Below are 18,212 nucleotides of genomic sequence, written 5' to 3'. Positions count from 1 at the left end.
TTACATGATAATGTTACTTTTCCAAAGTAACTAGTAAAGTAACGCATTACTTCTAAAAATAAGTGATATTATTTGAGTTACTTTTTTAAAAAATGCAAAGCGAATTACTTTTTACCTTGCTTAATTGGCTTTTACAAAATATATTGCTGAATAAAAATTACCTTAGGTTGAATCACACTCAATGAGAGAGCATGCTGTGAGGGAACAGACAGTCGGCTAGCACTCATCATCATCAGGTCTCTTTATTCACAGCAGATAAGTCTGTGTACTGTTCTAGTAAGTGAATAACTCAGAATTTTGGTTTATTTAGAGTCAGAGGGTGTATCCGGTATGTTCAAGACAACTCTGTTCAATTTAAATGGTTTGACCGGTTCACTTAGAACAAGGTTGTCCTAACTCGGTTCTGGAGGGACGGTGTCCTGAAGAGTTTAGCTCCAACCCTAATCAAACGCACCTGAACCAGCTAATCAAGCTCCTACTAGATATACTAGAAACTTCCTGGCAGGTGTGTTGAAGCAAATTGGAGCTAATCCCAGCAGGACACCGGCCCTTTAGGACCGAGTTTGGACACATCTGACTTAGAAGATCCGGATAAAAAGCGATTTGTGAATCACCTGTCATCACTACAGACAGTCAAAAATAAAAACAATGGCAGGCCGGAGACTTACATTTTTGCAATGGATTCTTGTGATATTAAACTCATTAAAGAAAAGAAGTGGATTGTTGTTGAGTGTAGATTGTGTAAGTTAAACTTTATAACTGCAAGAAACATGATATGGAAGGAAAAAAAAACTGGCTGCAAAGCACTACACCAGCTATACCAGTAACTCAACTTCATACAGTTTGGTGACCTTATAAAGGACTATTTATGCTTTATAAATCCCTTAAAAATGACAATTAAAGGCTTGGTATCAAATGAACAATAATATTTGCAATCTTATCTAAAAAGTAGAACTACTGTGAAGTTTAAACACTGCTGAATACCAGGAGTGTCCAAATATAACATAGCATTGTTTAAAAACAACAATAATTTAACAATATAATAGGATGCAATCTCTAAACTGTACAGTAATTTTATTTTAGATAAGGTTGGAAAGATCTATTTTCTATTTGATACATTTTCATTTGTGCATCTTCAAAGTAAATATAAATTAATAAAGTTGTTTATTTTCTTTTTTCCTGTTTAGAATAGAACAGCCTTTAATTGTCACTTATAAGGGATTTATAAAGCATAAACAGTCCTCACTTTAGATTAGGTCACAAAACTGTATGAAGTTGAGTTAATAAAGCATTTATTAACAGAAACATTTAACTAATAGTACATGGCTGAATAATAAGATACATAAATGTTATTTGTATAGTTTATTATTCATTTACAAACTCATTCTGAATGATCTTTAAAAAACACCAACTATGCTTAAATAACTGAGGTTTGTAAATAATGCAATACTTAATTTAGCAATGAAAAATAAATCATCGAAGTATGAAAACATAATTATTAAGATTACACATGTGCTTATAAGTCAAGAATGCAGCATTGTAGCTGCAGTTATAAAGTGCTTAATAACATTTTTTTAATGTTTTTAATGAATTCACTATTTGCTAATGCTTAATAAGTGTTTCATAGTGTCTAGTTGATATTAAGTGTTACCGGTTATTGCTTGTATTATTGAGGAGGTGCAGCCACTGTCTAACATAACTGAAGTGACTACATTTTGTAATATGGTAAGATTTTTAAACCTTTTGGGAAACAATTTATACATTTGTTAAGGCCACGTGAAGCAATTTATTCAATGTATAAAAGCTCAAAGAATTATTTTGATTTGGGGATGTTTTTTATTAAACATTTTAAAGGTTTAAAATTAGTTTTTGCCTTAATATAAATTATTTCATGCTTGTAGCCTATATTCTTAGGTCTTTATTGCAATTTTTGTCTCAATAGATGAGATGAATTTACTTAACTAATAACACAAAACATTTAAAAGTAGCAAACATGTTACTTTACGTGCTTTCATTAATGCATATAGCTCTGGTCTCAGAAAGTTCCTAAAATATAATGTTATCCTACCTTTTTTTTTTTTTTTTTAAGGAAAATGAAGGTGTAGGTTCTATAGGCAATTGTTAAATGCAGAGCTTCTCTGTAAAAAGGTGAAAAACACCTGCAAGTTCTAAAAGAGATCAAACCTCAGCCAGGTCAGGAAACGTAACGCGAAAGTAAATCAAAAGTAATAAAACACATTACTTCCCATAAAAAGTAACTAAGTAACTTTTTTGGGGTAGTTCACCTAAAACTGAAAGTTGTATCATTATTTACTCATCCTTTAGTTGTTCCGATTAATATTTTTTTATTTGTTGATCAGAAAAAAACTATTTTAAAGAAAGATGAAAACCTTTAGTGCAAAGATTGACTTCAATATTGTTTGTTTTTTCTACATTTTGTGATTCCCAATTGTTTTCTTTTTATTTGCGGTTATGAAAGGCATTATGGGACCTTGATCTCTTCTCTGAAAGCTTTTGATGTTAAAAAACTCATCTCTACCGTTTAACAAAGTGACTTTTATTGAAATTTGACAAGTCTTAAATAATATAATGTATAAGAAATAATTTAAAGAGAAATAAGTAAAACAAAATACTAGCAGTTTATTTCAAGGTTTTTGCACTATAATATACAACACACTAACCCATATCACTTTAAGCTATTAAAAATGTTAATAAAAGTCACTTTTCAAAGTTGTTGGAAGAAAGATCAAGGTTCCATAAAGCAATTCAAAGGCAGGGTTGGGGAAAGTTACTTTTGAAAGTAGTGCATTACAATACTAAGGTACTTCCCCTTTAAAGTAGAAATATTCACCAAAGTAGAGTGTCCTTGCTCTCATTAGTCATATTGTGTTGAAATATTTTTAACATGAACTTTTACGCCCAATTCACAGAATGATTTCTTCCTTGTGTTGAAGAATGGAGTTTAAACAAGGTAGATTCGGCATTTTAACCAGAGTTAAATCACTATTCACTATTGAATTTCTCTCTTTCTTTGTGTCTCCTCTGTGCTGTTGTGGTACGAGCAGAAGTTATGCAGCGCACAAAGAAGCCGGCCTGACCTAAATCACATAATCTAAACACTCTTCTTCACCTCCAGCCTGCTCTTCTGCTGCACTGACCTACAGTACTCGCACTCACAAGGTTTCTCTGCAGTTCTGCACACTCATGCTGGGGACAAACTGAGAGGGTTAAATGTGTATTTTGTTATTCATAAACAGTATCCTAATATTTGTAGTGAGTGACTGACTAACTATGTAAACATATTATGTGCATATTGAACCATAAAATATACATATGTATGGTACACGCATATCATTTGAAAGATGGTCATAAAGAGAGCATCATATATGGTGGAGACAATTCATAAATCAAAGGTTTGTCACTCAGATTCACTAACTGAGCTGTAATATTAAATATGAGATAGGCAGGCAGACAGACAGACAGACAGACAGACAGAGACACAAACAGATAGAGAGACGGATGGACAGACGGACAGAATGAGACAAATAGATAGAGAGACAGATAGATAGAGATACATGGATGGATGGATGGACGGACGGATAGACAGATGGAGACATAAATAGAGAGACAGATAGATAGAGATACATGGAGAGATGGATGGATGAATGGATGGACGGACGGATGGAGACATAAATAGATAGATAGACAGACAGACAGACAGACAGACAGACAGACAGACAGACAGAAAGACAGATAGATAGACAGATAGAGACAAATGAATAGAGAGACAGATGGATGGACAGATATATATATACATATATATATATATATATATATATATATATATATATATATATATATATATATATATATATATATATATATATATATATATATATATATATATATATATATATATATATATATATATATATATATATATATATATGTGTGTGTGTGTGTGTGTGTGTGTGTGTGTGTGTGTATCACAGAATATAAAAAAATGATATTGATAAATTACATATGATTTGATAAATAATGTGGGCATATGGTTGGTCAGATCACATATATATACACACATATTTCTGTGTAGTATATTGACAGCATAGATATCCGAATAGCATATGCATATTTTGAGAGAAAACTATAAACACTGTATGACAAACAAAATAACTGTCAAAATTCCCGTTAAACCCAACTGTCTGAATGTCAAAATGATATGTGTATTTGGTTATATTAAAGTAATAAAGCTAGTAGCTTTATAAATAGCACAATAACAATCATCAGACGCTAAGGCTCACTGTATTGAATAGCTAGCTGAATTGATAGATACAATAAGTCTTTAGTGAAACTTTTAATCGCACTGCATCCATGTTTCAGCAGGACGGTGAAGTGTTATGGATGATGCGGAGGAAGTGATCAGTCCTGTGATGGATGCTTCGGCCTGACGGTTGGGTTGCATGGCATGCCTTACTTTGCATATGGTGTCTTACCAGACAAGATTCTAAATTTCCAACTGGGAGGCATCAGTGAAAAATCACTGTCTTCAAAAGGCAGCCTGCCATTCATGTTCCCCATAGCAGGAGATCTGAGCGCTCGGTGATACCCTGCGACATCTCTCTGGAAAACCAGAGTCAATCAGCTTTGATGGAGCACATCCTCCATGACAGGCTACTGAAGAGCACACTAATGAACTGGGGGGGGGGGCATCGCTTAGCACATCCCTATGTAGATGCCTGGACTGAAGGGGGGAATGCTGGATTGTGCGTGTGATGGTACTCCAAAAAACACCAGGACGGGGGTGAGGCACGCGGCTCATTGTCTTGGTGTGACGCACGGAAAAGGGCACGTCGGTGGCCCCCCCCCATGTCTGTCTCTCAGTCCCCCTCGGCGATACCTCCTCCTTAGCTGGGGGAATTGATTAAATATTCATGAGCAGGCAGCCAATGGCTGCGCTGGTCTGCCGTTTTTCTCCCAGGGCAGGAAATGGAGGCAGATTCATGCACGGGGGTCCCTGCAGGTTGGCATACAGGGTCAATTGAATGGATGGTTCAAAGGTTACAAAATCTGTATGATGTCCCATGCTTGACTGGGAGAAGATGACCAGAGAAAAGGAAGAGCTGGTATCCAAATAGAAATTGTTGTTGTGCGGCACATGATGCCTTGGCTTGACATACAACACACAACCTCACCCATCCGCTTGCTTTCTCCAGCTAGTTTATTTTTAAAGATGGCGGCTTTGCTCTGAGAAAGATGTATGGTATTGGCGAACAACTTTTGTTCGTTTCAAGGATTCTGGATGGCCCAGGTGATTTGAGAGAAGTATTGATTTTCTTTTTTCCATGCAGTGACTCTGGGATTACCGATTTTCTCATTTATTTTTAAAGACGACTCGTGTGCTACCTTTACTATTTTCTTTTTTTCCTTTCTGCACTTTTTTTTTCTTTTCCTAACAGCAATTGCACTCATTCCCCCCTGTTTCAGGATCCCTTCTTGACCCTGAAAATTGTAATTCAGCTATAGATCACAGCTGCTGAATATTAGCTTTTACAAAAATGGATAAATAAAATATGGTCAAATGGCTGGATCCCCAAAGGCCGGGGTAGAAATTTAAATGAGTGAAGGGGGCAGGAGGGGAATATACCAGAGAGAAAGAAATCCTCTGAAACACCTGCACTGAACACACACACTCTTTCTCTCTCAGAAATAGCAGAAGGCGGATAAATGATCATTTGGACAGTGGATTTTGCTCTTAAACGGGGCAAACTAGTAATTGGTCTAAAAATAATTCCGTGATTAAATGTTGGTCTTTGTCAGATCTTCCAGAATCCCAAACGTTGGCTTCAGCTAAATGCACAAAATCCTTTTAAAGTAGATGAATGGTTTGACTCTAATTAAGTCTTTTGAAAAATCTAACAATTCCAGAAGAAGAGAGACAAAAAAAAAAAAAAAAAACGCTTTCTGCTATGAACAGACTGGCTTTTAGTGAGACTAGCCCACCGTAGTTGTTAGAGAAGCTTGACGAATGTTTGACTGCATGGCGACCTTTATGCGGTTCATAATTTGTAATGGTTTGATGTAGATTAACAGCAGTTTTATATGGTAAAAAAATATAACAAAAGATATGAAGAAAAATAAACAGCGTTGGGTATTTTAACATGTTAACCTAGTGAGACTTTTGTTACTAAGCCTTAATAGAATGAGAATAAAATTTGTATAATACATGAAGGTAAATTATTACACTTAAAAAATGTGTTGTTGAATTGAAATAAAAGTTGGCTTCTAAATCACTGGCTTGTAACATGGATTGGAACACTCTCTGCAGAAATCTTGCTGATTCGTGCTTTTCACAAAAGCTCAAATACATTAAATATGAAGAAATGCAGAATGTGCCATTTACATATTGATTGGTATTGAGTTGAAATACATAATTTGTAATAAACATTTCAATACAATAGGTTTAGCAATAAACATCTGAAGTAATAATCTCAACAGAATAAATTCTAAATTAAAAATTAGTCATTTATCTACACTCACCGGCCGCTTTATTAGGTACACCTTACTAGTACCGAGTTGGACCCACTTTTTCTTTCAGAACTGCCTTAATTCTTAGTGGCATAGATTCATCAAGGTACTGGAAATATTCCTCTGATATTTTGGTCCATATTGACATGATAGCATTATGCAGTTGCTGTAGATTTGTTGGCTGCACATTCATGATGTGAATCTCTTATTCCACGACATCCTAAAGGTGCTCTATTGGATTGAGTGCTGGTGATTGTGGAGGCCATTTTAATCATGTTCAAGAAAACATCTGAGATGCTTCACGCTTTATGACATGGCGCATTATCCTACTATAAAGAACCATCAGAAGATGGGTACACTGTGGTCATAAAGCGATGGACATGGTCAGCAACAATACTCAGGTAGGCTGTGGCGTTTACACAATACTCAGTTGGTACTAATGGGCTCAAAGTGTGCCAAGAAAATATCCCCCACAACATTACACCACCACCACCAGCCTAAACCGTTGATACAAGGCAGGATGGATCCATGCTTTCATGTTGTTGATGCCAAATTCTGACCCTACCATTCTAATGTCACAGCAGAAATCAAGACTCTGCAGAAATGTGTGGCACCCGGTGTGGTCTTCTGCTGCTGTAGCTCATCCTTCTCAAGGTTGGATGTTTTGTGCGTACACAGATGCTCTTCGGCATAGTTATGATTGCCTTTCATCAGCTGGAACCAGTCTGGCCATTCTCCTCTGACCTCTGGCATCAACAAGGCATTTGCACCCACAAAACTGCCGCTCACTGGATATTTTTTTCTTTTTCAGACCATTCTCTGTAAACACTAGAGATGGTTGTGTGTGAAAATCTCAGTAGATCAGCAGTTTCTGAAATACTCAGACCACCCTGTATGGCACCAATTCTCCATTCTGATGCTTGGTTTGAACTGCAGCAGATCGCTTTGACCATGTCTACATGCCTAATTGCATTGAGTTGCTGCCATGTGATTGGCTGATTAGAAATTTGCATTAACAAGCAGTTGTAGGTGTACCTAATAAAGTGACCGGTGAGTGTACATAAATCTCACTTTTTGTAAACTAAACAGGAAAATAAAGTCTTTGTATAGTATCATGCTTTATTGTTATTCAGTCATACTGTACACACAGTTAAAAAGTACAAGATATCCCATTTTGGTGTCCAAATCAAATTGCTAATTAAATATACTTTTTATGTGGGAGAAAGCATATATTTAATTAACTTTACCTTGTCACCTTTGTGTAAATAAAACATCAAAATAATTCACCTTGATCCTTAAATCAATCATTGTTGAAAAATAAAATTAAAATATAATATATTATTGATGTGAACAGATTTTTTAGATTTTTAAAGTTTTATATTCAATAAATCGATGGCATGAAACGTGTTCCCACAGCTTGTTTTCTTTTTCAGCCCCCATCCAAAATCTTATAGAAACCACCCACTTATGAGCCCACATTGGAGGCTGTCTAAGTGACCTGAGTGATTGTAGTTTTATTCCTGCGTGCTTTTAGGTGAGTGTTTTATGCTCAATCGCCCTCTCTAACACAATCCCAGAGTTTACTGGCACCTCTCACAGGCTTGACTGACACAACAGAGCCAATACTCACAGTTGGCAGAAACTCTCCAAAAGAACCATGCTGATCTGCCGTTTTATTTATAGCTGCTTCTGAACTCCTAGCCACCATCAATTACCTAGAATTATGTGATAATATTGCAACTGTGTCACTGCGAGTTAGTAACCTAGTTTTCTGCAATTTTATTATTGTGCTATTCAAACAGTATTTTATTTTTAATATTGAATTTGAGTTATGGCTATCAATGTTTGAAGCCCAATCCTATATTTTATGCCAGCTATCACATGTTGTATACTGAAAGAGCAAATTGTAGTAAAACTGCATGTCTAAATTGAGAATGGGGACCTGAGGGTATCTTAAAAAGATGTAAAACTTGATAGTTATGTCAGCTTATTATATATATTATACTGTATATGGGCTGGGGGGTTCTCGTTGGATTAATTTGCACTGATTAATTGTTCAATTTAAGATTAACAATATGTGCTAGAAAAACAAACATTGTAAACATGGTAAACTTATATAACCTACATTAGCACAATACTGGTAAAATATGCTAATATATACAAAAAATAAAGAGGTAATTGATAGTTTCTAATCATTTAAATCTAATTCAGGCTAATATATTAATTTATTTATTTAAGCCCAGTTCACCCTGTACAATGTCAGCCATAATTTGAGAGGTGTCTGGATGCAAACCTTCTGCAGATGCAATCTGAGCTGCATACAATGCTTTTTAATGGGCTCACCTTACTCCACCCCTAACTTTACCCGTCACAGTGACGTCACTAGCTCCGTTGAGTACATTGTGTCTGACATTGCCTCGCTGAGAGATGTAATCTCAGATGGCATCATAAAGGCTGCATCAAGATACTACTGCATAATTTGGTGATTGAGAAATTTATTTAAAAATAAATCTGTGGGTTTGATCGATGGTTTGACTTGTTCACTAACAGTTGTTTAATGATGTAATGTCCTCTCTTGAAATTCTGCAGCCAATTCGAATGTTATCCCTCGATTGAATGTGTAATTTCAGCTGATAGATATGGGCCAGTGCTAGTAGGCTCAGAAGGCTGTAATCATCCATCCACATGGTTAATCAGCTATAGATTACATACAGCTGTGACTGGAAGCTAACAAGAATTATTGATATTATTTATTAAATTTCTCATTTGTGTATTTTATTAATGTCTACCCCTAAATCTGTAAAAACAGATCTGGATCTGAAGTCTTCTCTATTAGTAACCACGTGGATGAATGATTACAGCCTGCTGAGCCTACTAGTAGTCGCAGAAGGTCCTACTGGCCCATATCTATCAGCTGATATCCACTGATAACACCCATTCAATCGAATAATAACGTTTGAATCGGGTAAAATTCTGGCAATGTTAGAAGATTTTAGACTTTTTTTGCAGTGCGACTTCAACTATGCTGTAAAAATATCTGTAAATTAGGCTAGCTGTTTGCCTTATCTTGTGATTCGTTCATTGATTTATTTTGTAATATTAATAATGTTTTAAATTGCATTATGAGACTCTTTCCTCTGACAAATTTTACCCTAAAACAGTTAGAAAAAAAGTGACTTTTAGAATAGTTTAAACTTACAAATTGTCTGGGAAGGTGTTTTAAATGCTACAAAAACCTTGTAATAAGCTGCCAGAACATTTTTCTGTTATTTTAAAAATGTATTTCTCTCTATATAATTTCTTACACATTTTATTACTCCAAACTACAAAGAATGTCATTAAAAGTCACTTTGTTAAACTGTAGAGTTGAATTTTCAACATCAGAAATCGACAGAGCAACATCCCATAATGCAATTCACGACTGTAAATAAACGGAAAACACAAAATACGGAAACTGTAAACTAACAGATATTTTTTTACGGTGTACCATGAGTTTAATGGGGTCAACTATTAAAGTTTCAGTAAAAACACACACAATGTATACAGTTTGTATTAACCCTGCTAAAAAGGGCACAACATTAAAATAAAAAAAAGACAAATTGTCCCTTATGAAGCACATGGGTTGATATCAAATGGCTTAAATCTGTGGCACAAAAAGCATGATTTAGACATCCCTATTTCAATCGTTTTTTTTTTTTTTTTTCTCTAGGTTTTGGATCATTCTCAGTGTAACCAGTTAAGAAGTGCTGTCAGGAAGCTAATCTTCCCAATCTGAGCAGAGGTGAAACCACTTGACACTTTTTTACAGCTTTTTTTCAACTGCAATTATCACGTATTTACACCTTTAAAGAGCGAACTGAAAAGAGAACAAACAGGGCTTTATCTCCAGCTGATTAGCTCTCTGCTATCCTGCTAGCATTCACTCTTCATGCGATGCTTTCATTCTATTTAATGCCAAACCATAGCAATTCAAGGTGAATGCGAGAGAGTGGAGTATGTATAGTTCTATATATATATACAAGTACAGAATAAGAGAATGTTATTATACAGGTACATAAACACTCAAGTTTCTGCTTTTTACCAGCATCTTTTGAATACTGAGATAAATTTCACATGCATGCTTGAAGGACATGGCTCTTGAGAAACGTGTTGGAATTATAAGGGTCATTTTCAATGAAGTGTGTGCTTTTATGCAAGAAAAACATTCTTAGTGGACTGACAACAGAGGAGAAGAAGGGAAGCAGATGAAAGCCAAAAGAATGGAGAACAATTTAAGCAGCTCCTGTAGACTCGCAGCTTTACCGCAAACACAACATTCAACTTTCGTCTCTTCTGCTTGTTTTCTTTCTTTTTTTATTTGACAAACAAGCGTAAAAAGAGGGCTTTTGTGCTTCTCTGTTTAGCCTTGAGAACTGAATGTGAATGAATAGAGTCAGGTTAAGTAAGTTCATGCGTGTGGAGGATCAGCCGTATCTCTTCAGGTTTTTTGTACTCTTGTGTTTCTGACCATCGGTTTGTGTGTTGAAGAGGATCTTCATGTACTGTGGTCAAAGATGAAGATTGGATTGATCTGCTGTTGTGTTGTTGTTGTTGCTTATTCCTTTTGTATGATTGCTATCATTCATTTGAGACATGATTTGCAGAAGTATTGCCAAGCAATCTTACGTCCGTTCTAACATATGCGCTATTCTGTGCCATTTTACAGACCTTTTTAATGGGGTCATGTCATTGGCCTATGAACATTTCCAACTTGTTATCAAACTATTTCACAACTGTAACGAGGCAATTCAATCATAACCTAATGTTTAAATAGCTACCATAACATTATCTATCAAGATGCGGCTCTTTTTGGATTCTCAGAAGCTATAGAAATTAAAAATGTAAAACAGGAAACACGCTAGAACCATTGTTATTGTTTACATCCCTCAAAATTGTCTATATATAGTACAGTCACATTGAAAATTCTATAAAGGATAACTGCACTTTAAATATCCAGATTAAACACTTATTTAGCCAATAAATAGAAGTGTAGAATGATGAACACTTAATGCGCTCAATGCTTGTAGCTTTACTCATGTAGCAGAGGAGAAGAAGCTATCAGTTGCTAAAGTTAATTTCTTTATATGTTTTAAATTATGCAAACACAACACTTCTACATAAGTGATAATGCCACCTCCTGATGGTGAATGCGGTTTTAGACCCAATCCCAATTCTAGCCATTAGCCCGTCCCTTTACGCCTACCCTCCGTTTTGAGCGTTCACGTGAAGTGATAGGGGGCTAGATATTACTTGAAACAGATTTTCGAGGAGCACACTAGAAACCAAGGGCTACAAAAATATCCCAGAACACAAACAATATCTACAACCGCAACATGGCTGCACATGTCTGCCTTCAACTGTATTTAAGATCAACTTTGTACGTAGATTTGTGTGAAAAAAGTAGAGGTGCACGATATATCGGCGGCCATATTGTTATCAGCTATTGTTATTTTTAATCGTTATCGTTGTTGGTCCGATGTCAAAATTAGTCCGATATCTTTAAGCCGATAGATTACGTAATTATACAGAACTGCTTGCCTCGCGCATGTGGGGGTCAAACTTGTTCTGACTTGTCCAGTGCAATATATAGAGCTTTCCTCACATTGTTTACTCCTTCAAAGTTTGTCATTTCTTTGTGTGGTATTGCTGTTTGTTGAAAACTAAGTAATCTAAGTAAGTAATCAGCTGGTGCGGTGGATGGTGGAGGGGTGTGGTGGACAATAATGAGCGGGCGGGGGTTTCGCAGACGAAAGTAAAGAGTTGGGGAGTTACGGAAGAAAGTGAAAGTGAACAGCATAAGAGGGGATGAGGGCGGTTGAGGAGGGGGATCAGTAAAATGAGGTGCTGGATCAGATTTCAGAGATGCCAGATCCGGCACGTTCCGGCACAAATTAAGCCCTGAAAACACCTCTCCAAAGGTTTTTCGGACATTACATATTTGTTCATATGTACATCACTGTAACACGTTTTATTCAAGAACATTTGAGCTGGTTTCAGTTTTTAGTTCTTACATTATCATTTTATTTAAAAAGTATTTGTTTTACTTGTTTGTAAATTAAATCCAGTTTTGTTTTTATTTTTATGCAACAGTCAAGTTGCATGTTAATTAGCTATGCAGAGAAAAGGTAATCATTTATTTTTGGCATGCTGATTTATGTAAAATCGTGAATATAGGTCTATATAATCAACTTGTAATTTTGAAATTATAGCTTTTTTGTTTTAAGTAGGCTTTTCTAAGATCAGTTCAAACTTTTATGATGTTTTTCATATAAAATCAGTTGTTTTCTGTATGAAAATATAAATTTTGAAGTATTTTTATTTATCGACCTATATACTGATTATCTGCCTCCAAATCCTAAGAGTTATTGGTTATTGATATCGAGCAAAAAATCCATATCGGTGCATCTCTAGAAAAGAAAAAAAACTGTATTTAGTGTCGTTATTTTCAACTTAATTTGTACATTTTTAAATAATTATTAAGAATGTTTAGAGACTTAAGTTTCCATAAATTTCTTATAATATTTCACTTGGCCTTTTAAGATTTTCAGTTTGAAAGATTAACATGTTGAACCATCCTCTCAGTTTGTATTTGCATGGTTTAATATAACATTAATAAATGCTGTCTTACTGTGACAAATTATAAATGTTTCCTGATATTAATTTTTTTGATTCACATGTGATTCCATTTTTATATCAATGACAATACAATAATAATTCAGTCATTTTCAACTTTGCCATTAATCTTTCCTCTATCTCTCACCAATAAGGCGAAGTCTGCAGCAATCAGCTTGGTCTCGATGTTCCTGTAGCAGCAGAGGAGGATTCTGGGAAGCAAAGGTCAGAGGTTCAGCCGTCAAAGAGCTTCAGTGCTGATGGATGGCAGTCTGAGCGGCTGTAGCCTTAACCGCTGAAAAGGCCTGCACACAACACAAATAAATAAATAAACACGCACATCAAAGGAATTTTCAAAAAGAAAAACAAAGCCTGAGCACGTTCGCAAACTCACACTTACACACAGACACACACACACACACATACACACACATACACACACACACACATGTATATACACAGTAAAAAGGCTGAAATGCACACATAGTTATAACTGTCTGATAACGGCAGGCTTGAGGAGGATGAGAGCAAACAAAACCAAGTCGATTCTGGATTCGGTTTGAAATGCTGTGATGAGATTTTACTGAAACTGATTGATGCCATTCTCTCTTGAACAATAGTGGAGGTTTATTTTTGTGCGAGATGTAAACTCAAAAATCTAAAGTCAGTATTTGCAAGAGAACTTAGAATTGTAAAAAATAATAATAATATTATTAAATGTCGATTTTTGCAATGTAATGCGTGCATCATGTTTACAGTTTTTTTTTTCCATCCTAAGGTCATGTAGAGAGAGAAAAACAGATTTATTCTTGACTAGATCATATGACACGCACACTTTCAGTGATAATGTTTCAGTAATAGTGCATTATGGGATTACTGTTGTCTCATAGGAATAAGCAGTGGTTCTGTGAGCTTCCCAGGGATCTTTCGTAAGCAACTGCACACACACACATTTTTCAAATAGATATATTATTCCCATATGGATTGTAAATGGTGCTCCTGTATGTATTTGTTTTCCGTGACCACAGATATTCAAGACCTGGTCAAATATCTCTTCTGAGGAGACCGGCAAACTAAAAAGTTTTCAGCAGAGATGCAGAGTCACACAATATAAAAAGAAATCATTTCAATTATTGCATTGTGAGAATTGAGCTTACCAAGTTGTCTAACAGTTAATGTCTAAATTGTGCCACTTGTGGGATGAAATTTGTGAGAACATAATTTGTATTTGTTATACCTTTAAAAAATATATTATTATTCAAAATCAAACAAAACGTTCTCAGGGGTAGCTTAAATAATGTGTCGGTGCTCTTTGGTTAAGGGATTCATCAGAGTGAACAGCAAAAATCAGCTCAAGGCACTCAAAAAATGTGGAAACAATGTTAAGAGCCTTTATTGACATGAAATAATAATAGCATATATTATATGATATATTATAATATATTATTATTGTTATTATTGTATTCCATTTCATAAACAAAAAAGTATATATGTAAACTCAGAATTATAAGAAAACAAATATTAGAGCTAGAATAGTCAAAGTCCCCCTGTTAAATTTTATTACCTTTATATTTTTCCATCAATTTATTTTTTAGTTTTCTAAATAATATTTTACTAGATATTTCGCAATATACTAGTATTCAGGTTAAAGTGCAATTTAAAGGCTTAACTAGGTTTATTAGGATAACTAGGCAAGTTTGTGTAATTAGGCAAGTTGTTGAATAATGATGATTTGTTTTGTAGACTATTGAAAAAATTGCTCAAGGCTAATAAAATTGGCCTTAAAAAAGATTTTTGTATATTTTTTTATTGTAGCTGAAACAAAACAAATAAGACTTTTTTTTAGAAGAAAAAATATTATTGGACATACCTTGAAAATGTCCTTTATCCGTCAAATATCACTTGAGAAATATTTAAAAAAGAAAAATGATTAGCAATAATGTTGCCTGTACACTACTTGACAAAAGTCTTGTTGTTGATCCCAGTTGTAAGAGCAACGAATAATAACTTGACTTCGGGTTGATCATTTGGAAAAGTGACAGAAGGTAGATTTTTCTGATGAATCATTTGTTGAACTGCATCCCAATCATCAACAATACTGCAGAAGACCTATTGGAATCTGCATGGACCCAAGATTCTCACAGAAATCAGTCAAGGATGGTGAAGGAAAATCATGGTTTGGGGTTACTTTCAGAACGGGGGCATGACAAAGATCTGAAGAGTGGATGGCAACATCAACAGCCTGAGGTATCAAGACATTTGTGCTGCCCATTACATTACAAACTACAGAAAAGGGCAAATTCTTCATCATGATAGCGCTCTCTCTCATACTTCAGCCTCAACATAAAAGTTCCTGAAAGCAAAGAAGGTCAAGATGCTCCAGTATTGGCCAGCCCAGTCACCAGACATAAACATTTTTGAGCATTTCTGGGGTAAGATGAAGGAGCAGGCATTGAAGATGAAGATGAGTCGTAATAAGCTCAGGGAGTCCTGCAAGAACACTTCCTTTGCCATTCCAGAGGACTTTATACATAAATTATTTGAGTCATTGCAGAGATGTACAGATGCAGTCCTCTAAGCTCATGGGAGTCATACACAATATTCATTCTTTTTCCACTGCACCATACCTTTATATTCTATGCTGGACATTATTTCTGTTAAGTGACAAGACCTTTGTCCAAGCAAAGTCAGACCTTACTGTCCTACTAAAATAGTTAAAAATCAAGGCATAATCATATTTTATTTTGGTAAAATAAACGTAATCTAGATGCCTTTGCCTTTCATTTAAGCCACTTCTGATACTAAACGGTTAACTAGAAGCCAGGTTATTTTTTGTTGTTCCTAAAACTAAAGGCGACGGCTTTTGTCAGGTAGTGTTTGTAAACTCAGAATCCAGAAATTTAACATTGTGACAAGAACTCTTAAATTCATAAAGTCTTAAATTATATATTTTTACAGTCAGAATTGTTGTACATAAATTTAATACAAAAACAAGCTAATTCTCTTATTCATGGTTAAAACAAGCTTTTAAATGTGTCAGTCAGCAAGCATTTGAGTTGTAATATAAGCCTGCAATTAAAAAATTTGATATTACACTTCTTCCCATGGTGGTTGGGGAAAAAAAAAGTGAATTGCGAAATGTAAGCACAAGCTTCCATAAATTACAGTCTGTGCCTGTAGATGACTCTGAGAGGTGAAGTGTTATCTGTGTGTATTTCAATTTAGATAAAAGTCTTTTGAATGTGTTGGGAGTCCAGCTTGAGATGCGGCCTGCAGGACAGGATGAAATATTGAAAGTAGACAAAAGGCACTGACTCTCTGTCCACACCAGGAGCAAGAGTCCAGCGTCCCCTCAACAACCCCCTTTGTGCTGAATCTCCAATGGATCAGTCGGTCAGTGCTTCATTTTTCATTTTGCCAGCCTTTCTTTTCTCCACTTTTCTCTTTCTCTCTCTCTCTTAATCAGGGCAGCTCAGGCCACACTTCTGTGACCCGGACTCAGTTTAGTACAGTTGAAAGAACACATCAGGTTGTGCCGCTCTCTCTGAGGGGCTGATATTATGGTACCTTTTACCTGTTAGGAGCTAGTGAGGCATCTTAGCCCTCTATAAATGAACTTCAGAGGCTTGTGACTGACAGAAACACACAGTGAGCTCACCTGTTTGACTGGCGGCTCTCGGGCCCTCATCTCTCCCTTTTTTTCCACTCACTGACTCTGGAGCTCTTTTTGGTCTTAATGGCGCAGTAATGGCTTAAGCAGACACACTCGCTTATTCACCGGCCCAATACAAACACACCAACACCTGGCTTGTTAAAGAGCTCCTGGACTTGAAAGGTGGAAATCTAACATGCTTCTGCTCCGTTTAATGAGTTATTAAATGAACACTTGACTGTAGACTGGCATGGGGTTTGTGAGAAAGACAAAGGATCAGGGATCATATGAATACTGAAGTAGGCTGAAGTGAGAACTGCTTAAGTTTTTGATTTTTGTGACTGCATTTGTATTTTGATGACTACATTCTTTAAATCCAGGCCAATCTCAAGAGGAAACATGCTATTTTATGTCTTGGCAAAATGTATACAAATTTATATGGTTTAATTTTTTTAAAAGGAGGTAAGGCCCTTAACCCAACCACCATTGGGGGTAGACAATCAGACTAAATGTGCAAATTTAGTTCAGATAAATTCATACAAATTTAGATCTAAAATTCATATAATTCATTTTGTACAAATTTAGATCTCACAACCTCAAGCAAATTTAGTCGTACTAACTCATACAAATTTAGATCGTACAACCTTATACAAATTAGATCGCACAAACAAAATCATGCAAATAACATTGTAAAAACAAACTTACACAAATTTATATTGTACAAACAAACTAATACAATTAGATCACATATTAGATCGTACAAACAAACTCATACAAATTAAGATTGTACAAACAAAGTCGTACAAATTAAGTTACACAAACAAAATCATGCAAATTAGATTGTACAAACAAACTTATGTAAATTAGATCTTAACCCAATTCATGTAAATTTAGATCGTACGGACACACTTATGCAAATTAGATCATACAAACAAACTCATACAACTTCGATTGCACAAACAAAATCATGCAAACTAAATTTTACAAAACAACTTATGTAAATTAGATCTTTTAACCTAACTCATTCAAGTTTTGACCGTACAAACAAAGTCATGCAAATTAGATTGTACAAACAAATGGAAGCAAATTTAGATCGTACAAACTCATACAAATTAGATTGCACAAACAAAATCATGCAAATTATATTGTACAAACAAATTCATGCAAATTAGATCGAACAAACAATCTCATGCACATTAGATCATACAAACAAACTCCTAGATTGCACAAACAAAATCATGCAAATTAGATTGTACAAACAAAATCATGCAAATTAGATTGTACAAACAAAATCATGCAAATTAGATTGTACAAACAAAATCATGCAAATTAGATAGTACAAACAAAATTATGTAAATTAGATCATAACCTAACCCATTCAAAT

General features: G+C 35.2%; 1 long non-coding RNA gene across 1 annotated transcript in view; it reads left to right on the top strand.

Annotated features, from left to right (window-relative positions):
• The window catches only part of LOC141376823 (uncharacterized), a 12,313-nt gene extending 6,209 nt beyond the window's left edge, over nt 1-6,104 (top strand). The window contains exons 2-4 of the long non-coding RNA XR_012388064.1: nt 2,931-2,971; nt 3,066-3,180; nt 4,384-6,104. This is a non-coding gene — a long non-coding RNA (uncharacterized lncRNA). The remainder of the gene's footprint in view (nt 1-2,930; nt 2,972-3,065; nt 3,181-4,383) is intronic.
• The last annotated feature ends 12,108 nt before the right edge of the window (nt 6,105-18,212 follow it).

Source organism: Danio rerio, chromosome 12 (assembly GCF_049306965.1).
Source record: "Danio rerio strain Tuebingen ecotype United States chromosome 12, GRCz12tu, whole genome shotgun sequence".
NCBI classification, from domain to species: Eukaryota; Metazoa; Chordata; class Actinopteri; order Cypriniformes; family Danionidae; genus Danio; species Danio rerio.
This window is presented reverse-complemented; position numbering and strand designations above follow the sequence as displayed.